The 13,144-nt window shown below is 39.1% G+C and overlaps 1 protein-coding gene and 1 long non-coding RNA gene across 2 annotated transcripts in view; one reads left to right on the top strand and one right to left on the bottom strand.

Annotated features, from left to right (window-relative positions):
- The window catches only part of LOC113996187, a 36,192-nt gene that overhangs the window by 9,407 nt on the left and 13,641 nt on the right, over window positions 1-13,144 (top strand). Inside the window, exon 3 of the long non-coding RNA XR_005566782.1 lies at window positions 5,224-5,280. This is a non-coding gene — a long non-coding RNA (uncharacterized LOC113996187). The remainder of the gene's footprint in view (window positions 1-5,223; window positions 5,281-13,144) is intronic.
- LIPC (lipase C, hepatic type) overlaps window positions 1-13,144 on the bottom strand; it is a 52,186-nt gene that overhangs the window by 32,044 nt on the left and 6,998 nt on the right. The gene's annotated exons all lie outside the window — the stretch shown is intronic.

Genomic DNA, 13,144 nt, shown 5'->3' with positions numbered 1-13,144 from the left:
TTTGAGTGTTCCTGGTGCAATCTGGACAACACAGACAATCTGAGAATTTATAATCAAATTGATTGTGAGGAACACATTGGCTGCTCTCATTGACAGCGATGGGCAACTACCTCTGCTCTGCACTTTACAGGCTCTTTCTATTGATCCATTTTCTGTACAGTGTCTAATATTGCTGATGGTACATTGTTCTGATTGCATTTAATGATTAAATTGACATTTCAGGCTTGGCTGTTTGTCAGGGGGGTTTTGTTTTGTTTTGTGATGCTCTTTTTTTTAATTATTTTTAAGTTTACATCTGATAATAGACAGTCCATGTGCAACTGTGCTGAGTGCTGGTGTATATCATCACTTCCCAGGCCCCTGTAGCTCTCAGCTGGAGATATATCACATGTTTTCCATGGGGCCTGGGTCAGTTGTTATAAATGGAAGTGAAGCTATTTGTTGCCTTTGTTTTTCATTTTGTTTTGCAGCAGCATCATGGATTTTGTTCAGATTTATGGGAGACTGCCTCAACTAAACAACTGCCACTGCAAGCAGCAAAAGTCACACTCTACTCAGTTTATTTTGAATTAGAACCATCTATTACCCCTCTACAGTGAGTTTAATAACTCCCATAATTTTCTGCTATAGATTCACATAAAGGGCATGCTAGTTTTTAAAAGAGAAATACATTTTCTCCTACCTGGGCCTGACAAATCTATAAGCCAAACCTTCCATTAACTAAAAGAAGAATTTCCTTTATTTTACACAGGTTCATTCCTAACCTTTAAGGTAATTAGCTGTAATTATGCTGCTGTGTAATTATAGTGTTGATATTCTAAGTATCTTGTTTCTGTGGTGCTGCACAGACCTGACGTAGTAGCTGTGCTGTGGCCAACTTTTGGTGTGCATTTGTTGAAATATAGGGATAATTATTCCTTAAAATGAACGTTCATTTTGTCATAAGCATAATTCTTTCTCGGTCTTTCAGCTTTATTGCTTCTTTTATTAGCAGCTTTGCAATTTATTTAATCCTAAACAAAGGCTTTTGGGGAATGGAGGTAGGGATTATTTTGGTTTTTATTAACCAACCTAATGCTCTTAATCTTACACAAGTATGAGTTTATTTATGTGGGCAGGCTCTGCTCCACAGGCATTTTGTAGCTGCCACCGTAGCCGGACAGACCTTTTCAGGACACATGGGATAATTGGTTGACATAAGAGGTTTGCAGTTGTTTATACAACCTCTGTCATAATGGTTCATTTTATAAAACTGTCCTGGGAGATGCTCACCCACCCTTGCCAAAACCTTTCCTAGTCTGCCACATTTAACGTGGTTTTGTGTGTATTTCCTGGTATATCAGACTGCCGACTTCAGAACACTCTGGAAGCATCCCAGAAATCCCAAGAGAGATCACAAGGGCAGGGCAGCATTTCTCACAGTGCTTCAGTATGTTTGCAGTTCCAACTAGAATCGAGTGGAAATGAAATAACCATAAATTAAATTTTAATTGCTTTTTATCTGTTAGATTCTATTCTGTGATCTGCTGGATGGGCTTGATGGAACTGACATGTTTCCTTCATTTATGGAGAATAATTCCTAAGTCCCTAATAGAATTCTCTGAGCTCAGCTTTCAATGACAAATTCAAATAATGAAATGTTATTTATCTGAAATATATGCCTGAAATATTTGTAAGGAAAAAATATAATTTAAATATTTTCCTCCAAATTCTAGATAGAATGAAATATTCCCTCTTATTAGAGGAGAAGTGGAGACTATAAGGACTATAACCATGCCATTAGAAAATGAAATTCTAGTCCACATTTGCTTGTCTCTTTTGTCCCTGACACGAAGCTGAAAGAACTGAGGTCAGAAGTTCTCAGCTGTGGGCTGACAACCCACTGGTATTTCTGCTATCCTGAAGTCCAGATGGAACCAGTGTAGTCCATAGTTGGTTCATAATCATTTCAAGGGATATTATTATCTACTGTAATGAAGAAGAGCAACCAGGCCAGTCTGTTGGATCTGGAATGGAAGTAAAATGGGGAAAACAATGAAAAAAATTTTCATAGGTTCCCCATTCTTTTTCTCTAATAAGTTATTAGTAAAAAAATCATTCGTAATCTTGCAACAGTTGTGTTTGGACCATATATTCCTTTGGACACAAATCATGTTCCATAGTGTTTCTGCAGTACAAAATGATCCCAAAGGGCAGAGATTGCCCGGGGCTTGGTGTGGGACAGCAGCAGCCACAGCCCAAAAGAGCTTCTACTGTTCCCTTTATTCCTCCAGTGAGATAGCTGTTCTGTTCTCTTCAGTGTAGCTGGGCAGTAAAACATTTAAAGTTTCCTGTAGCAGAGCTGCTCACTGGCACTGAAGCGCCCTAAACCTCACAGGCACGGTTGAGTCAGCTTTCTTAATCTTGTCCTTGGCTCTGTAGGACGGGAATGTGTCAGCAAATAAAGAGCTTGGCCAGCATGCAGGGAACATGCCCGGACAATCCTGCACAGTTGCTTGTCCAATATATGTGGTGTAGGTGTGAAAACACAGTATTCCATTACAGCAGCACTCCTGGGCTGCCTCCTTTCTTCCCACACCTACGAGGCTTGCGACTTAACTGGTGTTGTGCTTTGCTTGGAAAGATAACTCCATCTGGAGGCATAAATTAAGTCAGTGTAGCTTTGAGATATGCATGAGCCTTTATGAGTTTAGATCCTGTTGGTGCTAGTCTGGGACTAGACGTGCCCAGGGCATATTTGCTGAGCATCATTGGTTTGAACACGATGCTGTGGTGGTTGTGCATGTGATACTGGGAGTGGGTATTTAAAAGGGAGATGTTGCTGACTCACAGACCTGTCAGATAAAAACAGTATTCAGAGAGGATACAATAGCTGGCCTGTTTGCCAACTTGAATAGAAAGTTAACTTTCAGTAGGACTGTGCAGACTGTATTTACTGAAAGGGAAGGCAGAGTAGCTTGGAGGAAGAAATATGAAGTGTGGAGACACGGACAAGCTTCAAGTAACTTACAGGGTCTCTGATAAAAGTATAGCTCAGCAAATAAGGAGTTCCTTTGGTGATTCACTATCTGTATTATTCTGTTTGTCATTTAATCTAACTTCAAACTCTAAAAATTGTGAATAAAACATATTACTACACACGTCAATTTGACATGCACCACAGGAACTGTTAGCTGGGGCCCATCATCTCTGCAGTGTAGGGGAAAACAGCACCCTGGCTAAAGGAGCAAGAGAGTTGGAATTTGAGCCAGTGGCAGTGCCAAAATGAGAGAATAAACATCTCTTCAAACCTTATGGAGATTGCCTAAAATTTGCCTGAGTGGCTGGGCCTTCCTCTGAAAGCTGTCTTGCAACAGATTAATTAAAGCAGACAAGCTTCTAGATTTTTTTTTTTTTTTTTTTTTTTTTTTTTTTTTTTTGCTATGGAGACAAATCAGTTTCCTTATAACAGCTTCTGATGTTTCAGACAGCCAAAGATTATGACAGGATGAAATACTTCTCCGTATTTAATTATCAAGTTTTTAATTTGAATTTATCAGGAGACTGGTTGAGTCAAGTCTGCAAAATTGTCAGGCAAGGGAATTTTCTAAAAATAAAATGTCGTTAGCAAGATACAGCATGTGTAAGATGAAGGAATTTATAAATAGGTTTAGGAAGTATTGAGCCCATTATAAAATAAACAAAAAATGGATTTTTAGGGATATGACCATGTTTCAAAGCTATTTTAAATGAGCCTAAATCCTCACTGTGGAGGCTTTGTCTCGCTCTTTCTATGGTACTGGGTATTCTCCAGCCCCACAATGAAAGGGAATGATATGAAAAAATATGTGTGGTAGAAAGCAAGCATAGAAAGTCTGCCAGCAGCAATCAAGTGGTCTAATTCATCTGACATTTTGCCTCCCCCCATCTCCTTATTTTTGTTATTGTTGTTTCGTTGATGGTGTTGTCTTTTTTAAAATCAGGAGTGTCCAAAGTAGCCTTCCTAGAAAAAGTGCAGACTTAAGTGGGGATGGGTCGCAGGAACCCATTGGCTGGATTTGTGGTTCTCTCACAGGAGATCACTTTTACAACAACTCTACCCATCTTTCCATGCTTGTGTTTGCACTGAGGAGTGAGCTGGGAGCACTCAAAGCAGACTCCTTGCAGAGTACTCCACACCAAACCCTGTGCCCTGGCAGTGTACCTGATGTGCTCCAGCTTCTGATGGGTGCTCATCCCCAGAACTAGGCTAGAACCAGTCCAGAGCGATTCCCAAGCTCTCCCCTCCCACAGGGGCTTGGAGTGGGCTCACTTTGGTCTTTTACACCCAATGTCTCACTGCTCAAATATGCTGTTATTGCACTGTGGGGCCTCTTGCAGTAAACATAATCTTAATTTGATGAATGATGTAGTTATGAGACCCTATAACAAGATGACTAGCTGGTAATGGAGAAGAAACAGTATTTAGAGCAAATACAATATATTTTCAAAGGAGAAATAATAGATTAAGTAAAATGCACTTCTAATGCCTTTCTTATAAACCGTGTCCTTTTAGTATATAAATTCATACTCTGGTGGAAGCTGAGGGAGACTATGGATTAAGTACGAAATTCCTTGTTCTGTTTTTATATTCAGGCACAGTACTGCATTGGAGTGTGTACCCAAAAGTAAAACCAAAGCAGAAAGAAAATGTCTTTTTATTAATTAAATGTTGGGGCCTTTTTCTTGCTTATCATATTTGAGGTATGTATTTTCAGTCTCAGGTGATATAGTTAATAAAAATTAGTTTTAAAACCAGTGAAGGATAAAGCAAAATATAAAACAAATATAAATTTACTTCATTGCTTTCAAATTCCCTTGTTGGCATGCTATTTTCTATTGCTTTCATTCCCATTTCACTACCATATTGCAAGCAGCGCTGACAACCAGCCTTTACTTATTTTTTTATTAGCAGTTCTATTTAAGAACATGAATATTTTATCCGACTACTTCACAATGCAAGAAACTTCTCAGAGGATTGTATCATTTCTGTTATTTAAGAGCTTGGTCAGGGTGTCAAGAGCGTAGCCCGATTCCAGGAGCTTAATCTTCATGTACTACTGTGTTCAGGAATTGTCTTTCTGTTTTCTGACTTAGTGGTCAGGAATGGAGACTGTGGGAAATGCCCATATTATAAAGAACTCTAAACCTGTTGATCAGATCTCTTTTTATCTCCTTCCTCTGACTGGATTATTTCTTTTCCAGGAGCAAACTGACAAAAATCCCTGGGATGGAGCAGGTTCAGGAAACCAGAGTGCTCACGTAAGAATTGTGAATCTAGGCTTTCATGTAACATTTCCTCTGCTGCTCTTGAACACTTTTCTTCTGACTATGGAAAGATACCTTGTTAAGAAAAGATCATCATATTTGACCATGTTTCTATGACTCCTAATAGGTAAAATGAGAGTGAACAGAGAGAACCATCATTTTTGTTTTGAAAAGCAAAGGATTGGAACATTCAGGTTTGGTCATAGTGGAAACTACAAACAAGTCTTGCCCTTTAGAATCCTGCTTATCATCTTATTCCATGCTGAGTGGATAATGGTCAGTGTAATCTCTTTGTGTGGTGGCTCGTATGTAACTGATGCAGGGTAGATTACAGGATGTGTCAACACTGATGACAAGGGAAAAGTTATTTTCCTGACAGAAAAATTCACTTAGAGCGGTAAAGATTATGTTCTTCTGAAACAGATTAATTTTGGTAAAGACAGAGATTTTAAAGCATTATTTTAAAGCATAGCTATCTCAGCATTGCTTTCCTCAATTTTGCATAGTTGATACAGAAGACAAGCTGGTTAGATAGCTTGACACTGGAGATTAGGTGTGATAAGCAAAGTCTGAAATTCTCTAGTTGTTTGTTCTCTATGTATTTAATAATCCCCTGGTTTTTCCTGTTGCCTTTACTATACTGACCCTCTGAATTCACCCACAGATGTACTGGCTGCCTGGAAATGTCAGGTGAATACCAGAGTATGCCAAAAGAGTTTCTTATAGGGTCAGATTCCTCCTCTGAGCTAACAGCTGTTGTTCAAAGTATATCTAATGCCTTAAACATTTGAATTGATCCAGGCTAAAACATATGGAAAAAGTTCAAAGATACAACAGCAACACGTGACTCTTAATTTAGTGAAAGCAATTTAGAGATAATGTGAATAATCCTTCCTAAGTGAAATTGTGAGTGAAACACTTTTTAATGCTCACACTCATCTGAGTTTTGTTTGCTTATAAATATGCATTTAATGTTTGCTTATTTTCATTTCAGAGGTGTTCACTGGCCAGGGTAGTATACATGCCTTCCAGCCCTGAGACACCAGAATCATGATCCCTCACGTCACAATAACAAAAAGAGAGATTTTTGTTTTCAGTTCTCTAATTTTGCACAATTTTTTTGTTGACACACAAACTGGAAACCATCTGTAATGTCTCCTAAAATAAGCACCATCCTCATTCTTTGGATCTGTCCACCTCCCGTTTATTTGGTAAATGGAATCTCTAAATGCACATCCAAGGCATCCCATGGTCCTATTATACTACCAGTGCTTGGCAACCTTTACTTAACTTTGTAACCTTAGAAAAGGCTTGTCAATGAGCCAACTGTGTGAGAATCATCACAGTCAGTTAGAAAATTTTGCTCTTTTCCTTTCTGAGAGTTAATTATGAGTTAGCAATGCTGTTTTTTGTAGAGAGGTTTGTCTCCATGAGGGAAAGTGTTCCTGAAGCATTTGACATTAATTTCTGTCACAGTGTTTAAAAGGCTTAATTTTAGTTAGGTGTCTAGGGATTTAGTTCCAGAATTCCCATTATCCTAATTGGTTTAGCAGAATGAAGCAACTCAATGCACTTCCAGGCAATTATTTCACCCTTCAGCTGCTGGCATCATACTAAAGGAAATAGATTATGTCATTTGTGTGTTCCCAGAAATTTACCTTGTAGCTGTGCCCTGGTGTCAGGAAATCAAGTCTCTAAATAATGAAAATGCTACAAATTGTTGCAAATGGAAGAAAATGACAGAGATTCCATCAGCAGCCAGTGTCACATCTCGGTTTGTGGGGCTTCCTTTTCAAAAAATGGATAACACAATTAAAAAAGCAGTGACCTTGATTCATCTTCATAATGGTACTATCACTCAGGGAGTGAAGGCCAAAATTTTGATGCTTTTTGTATATTAGTTTTAGAGGAAATGCATTTCTGGCTGCAGTATGACAAAGCAAATGCTTCAAGAATGGGACCAGGAGGCTAAAAATAAGGATTCCAGTCCTGGCATTGAATGCTGTCTCATAGTAACTGGAAGCTCAGTGTTTTTCGGTGCCTAATTTAAAGCAGAGGTAATAATACTGATCATGCTAAAATTGTGACCATAATTACTGGTGCTTCAGAGCTGCAGAGTTCTTTAAAATATTGAGTGGTGCCTTAAGGATGGCATAAAGTCAAAAGGGGCTGGCTGACCTCTGCAACCACAAAGTGTGATGTGTTGTGTCCCATGGAAGGGACCGATGGAGATCCTGAGGGCCTTGTCTCCAGCTCTGTGATTTGACTTTTGGCTGGATGAAAATGTGTTCAGTGTGACAGTGCATGGCCAAGTGGAGCTTGTAGTGAAGCTGCAGCCTCTGTGACAGACACAAACTCAGATACAGCTCAGAGTGACATAGGAAGCCCCCAATTTGGATGGCATTTGGATGCTGGGTTGCATGTCCAGCTAATGAAGAGCTGCAGCTTGTCAATCTGCACTGAGCTGGGCCTGGATTTTTTTAAAGCAGTGTTTATTCTGTGTTTCTCACTCTCTGCTTTTCACTTTTGCAAGGAATGATAGTTGGAGAAACATCTTGCCTGTTACCTTTCAAGACTCCCCATTGTTTCCAACTTCTTGCCACACAGGATAGTGACTTGTTTTTGGAGGGGAATCCTTTAGGTGCCAGGCCCCTGCATAGGAGGTTCTACAGTAAATATTTGCTAATTTTATTTTTGATAATATGTTACTTTTTGACTCCTGGTACAATTTTGCTTACTTTTGTAGAAAATTTATCTCTAGACTAAAGGTCATAGTGTGGGTTATTTTACAGACCCAAAATAGCTGATTCTAACACATTTCTTTCTCCCTTCTTTCAAATAAATCTGTAGCAGTGCTTTTTACTAATGAGAGCTATTGCCAGGCTTCCCTGTTATGGCACTTTGTTAGAAATGTGCTTAAGATACAAAAGAGGTGGCTCACTGGGCTTTCATCAGTTCTTAGCCACTGTCAGAATTAGGATCAGTGTTTTATTTGGAGCTCAGTGATTCAGTTCAGATCTCTCATTCTCGAGGGAAGGCTGCTCACAAGGGAAAAAAAATCAATTTTCATACAGACTTGTCTTCAAATTCCCACATAAAACACTAACTTAAAAGAACAGCAGTGTAGCTGAGATGGGGGATGAATTGTCTGAAACCTGCTAGAAAGTTTAAAATACAGCACCATTATAATAAGTAAGGCCAGATGTCTTCCTTTTCTCACAAAATCTGTTTAGACATTTGTAGAATTCCTTTGTTTTGGAACAGTTTCATCATATCTCTGCTTCTGTAGATCCTTTGGTACATGGATCAGACATATTTTTACCAAAAGCCTATTCACATGCAATGGACCAACCCTGTGTTCCTACAGAGGAACCAATTCACTGATTCTTTCAGAGATGTGAGCAAATTTTGCACCATATTGAGTGGCCTTTGGCTTCAGGTAAAGAATTCAACAGCTTGTGGGAGTGCTAATTAGTGCTAATAATAACTTCAATGACCTGCCTTGGCTTTAAAATGCCTGACAGAAATTACCCTGTCCTTGAAGGATAGAGATTTTGTGTCTGTGCCTGTCTGATTAGGGACTCTCATGCCCACATGTGTCTGTGTTTAGTGATCACACACAATTAACTAAGTGGGTGCATGTGTGTGGAGGAAAAAGAAGTGGGTGGTGTTGGAGAATCAAGAGGAAAAAAGGCAGAGATTTCCCAAAAATACTACACCAGAATTCCATTATTAAAAGGATTTCTCCTGTAGGCTAAATAGCCTTGTTAAATCCAGAAGTAACAATAGGAAAACATTAGATTAGGAACTGGATTGTTAAAAATTAAACTTTGTCTCTCTAATTTTGGAACTTTTTCCATGGTTAATTTGCTGAAATATGTATGTAGGGTATGAGGGAAATGAAAGCTTTAATTTGAGCAAGTACCCCAAAAGCTCCAAAGTAAAAAATTTTTATTTTTTCTGGCTAATAGGTTGCTGATGGTGCAGAAAACAATTGTGTTTTCAAGGATATTGCCCTAGACCTTTCCAATATAAATATTATTAACAGCAGCCAGAACAACGAGTTACATTATTTTATGAGCTGGAATGATAAATTAGGTTTTTTTCTGAGTTCCCTTTCTTTTGCTAAAGTGATTTTTGAAAAGCAATCAAATTAGAAGAGAGGAAGGGATCTTTAAACTTCTAATAGAGCCTAAATTTGATGATAGAAAGCCTGGTAAGGGAGCAGATTTATTTATTTATTAAAATTGAGATTAAAAACTTAAAAAAAAAATTTTAAAAATATTACTCAGTGGTTAGGGTGCTTAGTTCCTAACTAGACATTTGGCTTCAGTGCAGCCCAAGCAACTCTAAGCAGAATTCTTCCCTGTCTTGCTTCCACCCCCTCATTCCTGACCTCCTGTAGTCCCCGTTGCTGTCCCAGCACAGCTGGTCACTTAGTTGCAGAGTGCACAGGATCATGGAGCTTATCCAGCTAAAAAGTAGGATCACAAGAAAGAAATAGGATTATTTTTCTACTGGACCAGTTTGCAGGCTGATTGGCTGCAAGAAAAATTGTAGAATCATTCTCTGACTAAGCAGCTGTACTGGCACAGTGGAGAGGCTCAGGAAGTACCTGCACCAGTGGCCTGAGGCAAGGGCTGCTGAAGTTGTTAATGTCACCAAGTGGGTAATGAACCACAGCCTTTCCTTGGACTTTAAAATGTCTGCCATCACTGGGCACTGGCTAAATACAAAGCACAAAAAATCAAGTATTTGAGGCCTTGTTTTTCTCCAGAGCTGGGCAGATGCAGAATGTGGCCCCTTCTCTTTCATTAATATTAATATTTGATTTTCTGATAGATTTCTAATTTGGCATAACTCATGTCTTTAGTCTCATTTTGGTTATACTGTTAAATGACATTCTAGAAATCAAAGAGCAAAAAATATTCACATTTGATTACCTTATTATGATCAATTAAGCTTACTCAGGAACACAGTCATGTATTGAGGGACTAACTTGCTACACAGCAAGAGGAAAAATGCTGGTTTACTGCATTTTCCAACTACCCACAGCATCCAAGAGTGTACAATATACAATGAAGGTAGAAATATCCAGGCAGTGTCAGCTCACAGAAATCCATGGGGAAATGTACATTTTGATGAAATAAAGGAATATCTGAAACAAATGGTCTTCCATCTGGAAATTCCAGGGATCCAGAGTGTCCTGTAGTACAACAGTTAAGTTGTGTGACTGTGTTTACTTTGAAAAACACAAATACAGCCAGTCAGTAGCTGAATTATGACTTATGGTATGTTACAGGGTGGGTGTAAAAGATTCTTTAATCACTTGTTAAAGACCCAAGATCCATTTGTTTGGATTACTCTGGACTTGGTCCAGAATGTCTAAGGGGGAGATGAGAAGCAATGAAGTGCTGAGGTTGCAGAGTGCTAAATGCTGATGTGATGGATGGGTTGTGAGAAGTCCTTGTGAGCTCAGAGCACCCAGGCCCTGAGCAGATGCAGCATTAACTCTCTGGTGTCTGAGAATTCTGTTCCCTTCTGCACATCAGGATGATAGTTTTCAAAATATCCAAAGTGATTCTTTTTTTTAAAGCCAGTTAAAGAACTAACATTGATACTTCATAGATGGAAAGTAACTAATAACTTAATATCAGGTCTTTTGGTGGTGTTCATGGGAGTAACATTTCATTTAAATGAATAGTTATGTGCTTCTTAAGGCCATGCAGGTATCCTCAATGGAATTAATTGACTAGAACTTAATGTTTTATAAAGGTGAAGATTTTTTATGGATATACATAACTTTCATAACCTAGACTGGAAGGATAGAGAAGGGCATCGAATCATAAGAGAAAAACTAAACAAATCCAAAGTGCAAATGCTACAAATTTACTGAAAATTCCAGAAATGGGTTTGGAAGAAGGGGGATGCAAAGATTCCTCTTGGAATAGTATGTCATACTCCCGCTTCTGTTTCTATTTTCTAAGGATCTCTGTGATAATTGTGTTAATTCCTGCTACTTAAAATTCCAGCTAGAAGAACACCATGTATTCAGCAGCCCTTCCCATTGCCATTTACTGTGAGCTATGATTTAGGGAGATTAAAATAGTAAGCAGCACAACTGTCTGTTCTGTGAGCTGGATCAAAGACTCTGAGTTTTGTCCATTTTGTCAGATCTGAATCTCCATTGCATTTCTTTGAGGTGACACTGGCACTACCAAACCAGAGTGTGCCAAGAGGCGTGTTCCTTGGCTGAAGTTTCTTGGAAAAGTTACAGTTCCTTTAAGTTAACTTATTAAAGATAACATTATGGTCACAGAGTATGTGAGAAGAGACTAAGACTGAAATGGCATCCATCTGAACTCCTCTGCCCAGGAAACAGTGTGGATATTGCTGTTGGGATGGAGAAATGTTCTGGCAGAGAGGAAAGGCACACAAAGCTTTTGAAAAGAGCAAATCCTAAAGGTATCTGTGCCCTAAGAGAAATGTGAAAATCCCAAGGCTCTGTGGGACACACAGCTTGTACTGGTGTAGAACACAGGCTGAAGGTCACCAATTCATTTGTAGTAAGCAAAATGTCATGCTTAGCACACACTCTCTGTATGTTTGGTGGTATTTGAAATGCTGTCAGCTTAGTGGCTGCAAGAAAGGTTTCAGTGTTTCTTTTTTCTGTACTGACCTTGGTGTGCCCTAGAGGGCAAGAAGTGCAGGTCAGCAGGTCAGATGCAATACTTTCTGGTTAAGGCAGTGCCCAGTTATTCTCACTGCAGAGGACTGCAGGAGCCCAGCAAGCCTGGGGATCACAAAGTACCTACTGCCCAGTTTGAGTAGAGGTGGCTGAATTGCATCATAGTGATCAATGGAAAACAGAAGAGTAACTTCAGCACTGCACACTGGAATGTTTTGTGTTGGAACCTTCTTTAGAGCTTTATTGGGTAAACTATAGACAAAGATGACTGATAAAAACAACTTATTAGTATCTCAGATTTCATGATTCTCTGATTTCATCTACTAAGTAAAGAATGATTTATGATGTTCCTTACAAAAAACCTGTTCCCAATTAAAAGAACAAGCTTTAATTTCTTTTCCCAGGTAAGCAGAAGGTAAGCATGATGGATAGAGAGCACAGTGGATTTTCAGATGATGTGCCAGCTGGCTTTCTGTGCAGTCTCTAGTGCTGCAGAGATCAAGTACTAATGCTTTACACGGGTAGCTGAGTTCTTTATCTTTGAATATTCTAAGTTCCCTTCTTTCTTTCTTTTGTTTAGGTCTAGGCTACTTCTTCAGTATGCTCTGCTCATTTCTACACTGGCAGAACAGGCCAGAGAATCAACTGTAATTTAGTCACAGTTCCCTTCATTTACTCTGTACTCTGGGGGGAGGAATGTATCCTCCATGTAACACCTCCGTATTTCTTGAAAACTGTGCAAAAACTGCTTTGGGGTTACTTTCAAGCATCAGAGAAGACTGTTTGTCTGCTGGTTGCAGTTGGTCCTTAACCTGAAAAGCAGATTTGGGGAATCCCACACAGATACAATCTGTGAAAGTCTTGTTCCTGCTGGTAAACCTCTGCTCTGGGACAGCTTCATCCAGCTTACCCTCATTTGCATAAAGACATTAAATGCAATTAGGGCTGTCAGCTTTCCTTGTAGTTTAGCCAGGCACTGTTGTGTAGGTGGCAATTTATGTGTTGTCATAGACAAGCTATTTTAGTCAAGATCAGTTATGAAATTGTTCAGGTGTTTGAAAGGTCTGGAAGGTGCTGACTCTAGTGAATCACTGAAGAGTGATATTGGCAGCATTAATAGGCATTGTTTGAGACATTGAAAGAAGTGTTTAAGTAGCTACTAAGGACTTG

This window comes from Pipra filicauda, unplaced genomic scaffold (assembly GCF_003945595.2).
Source record: "Pipra filicauda isolate LSUMZ 115617 unplaced genomic scaffold, ASM394559v2 scaffold7_size6619720_pilon, whole genome shotgun sequence".
Lineage (NCBI taxonomy): Eukaryota > Metazoa > Chordata > Aves > Passeriformes > Pipridae > Pipra > Pipra filicauda.
The sequence above is the reverse complement of the archived record's forward strand: the minus strand, read 5'-3'. Positions and strand labels throughout refer to the sequence as shown.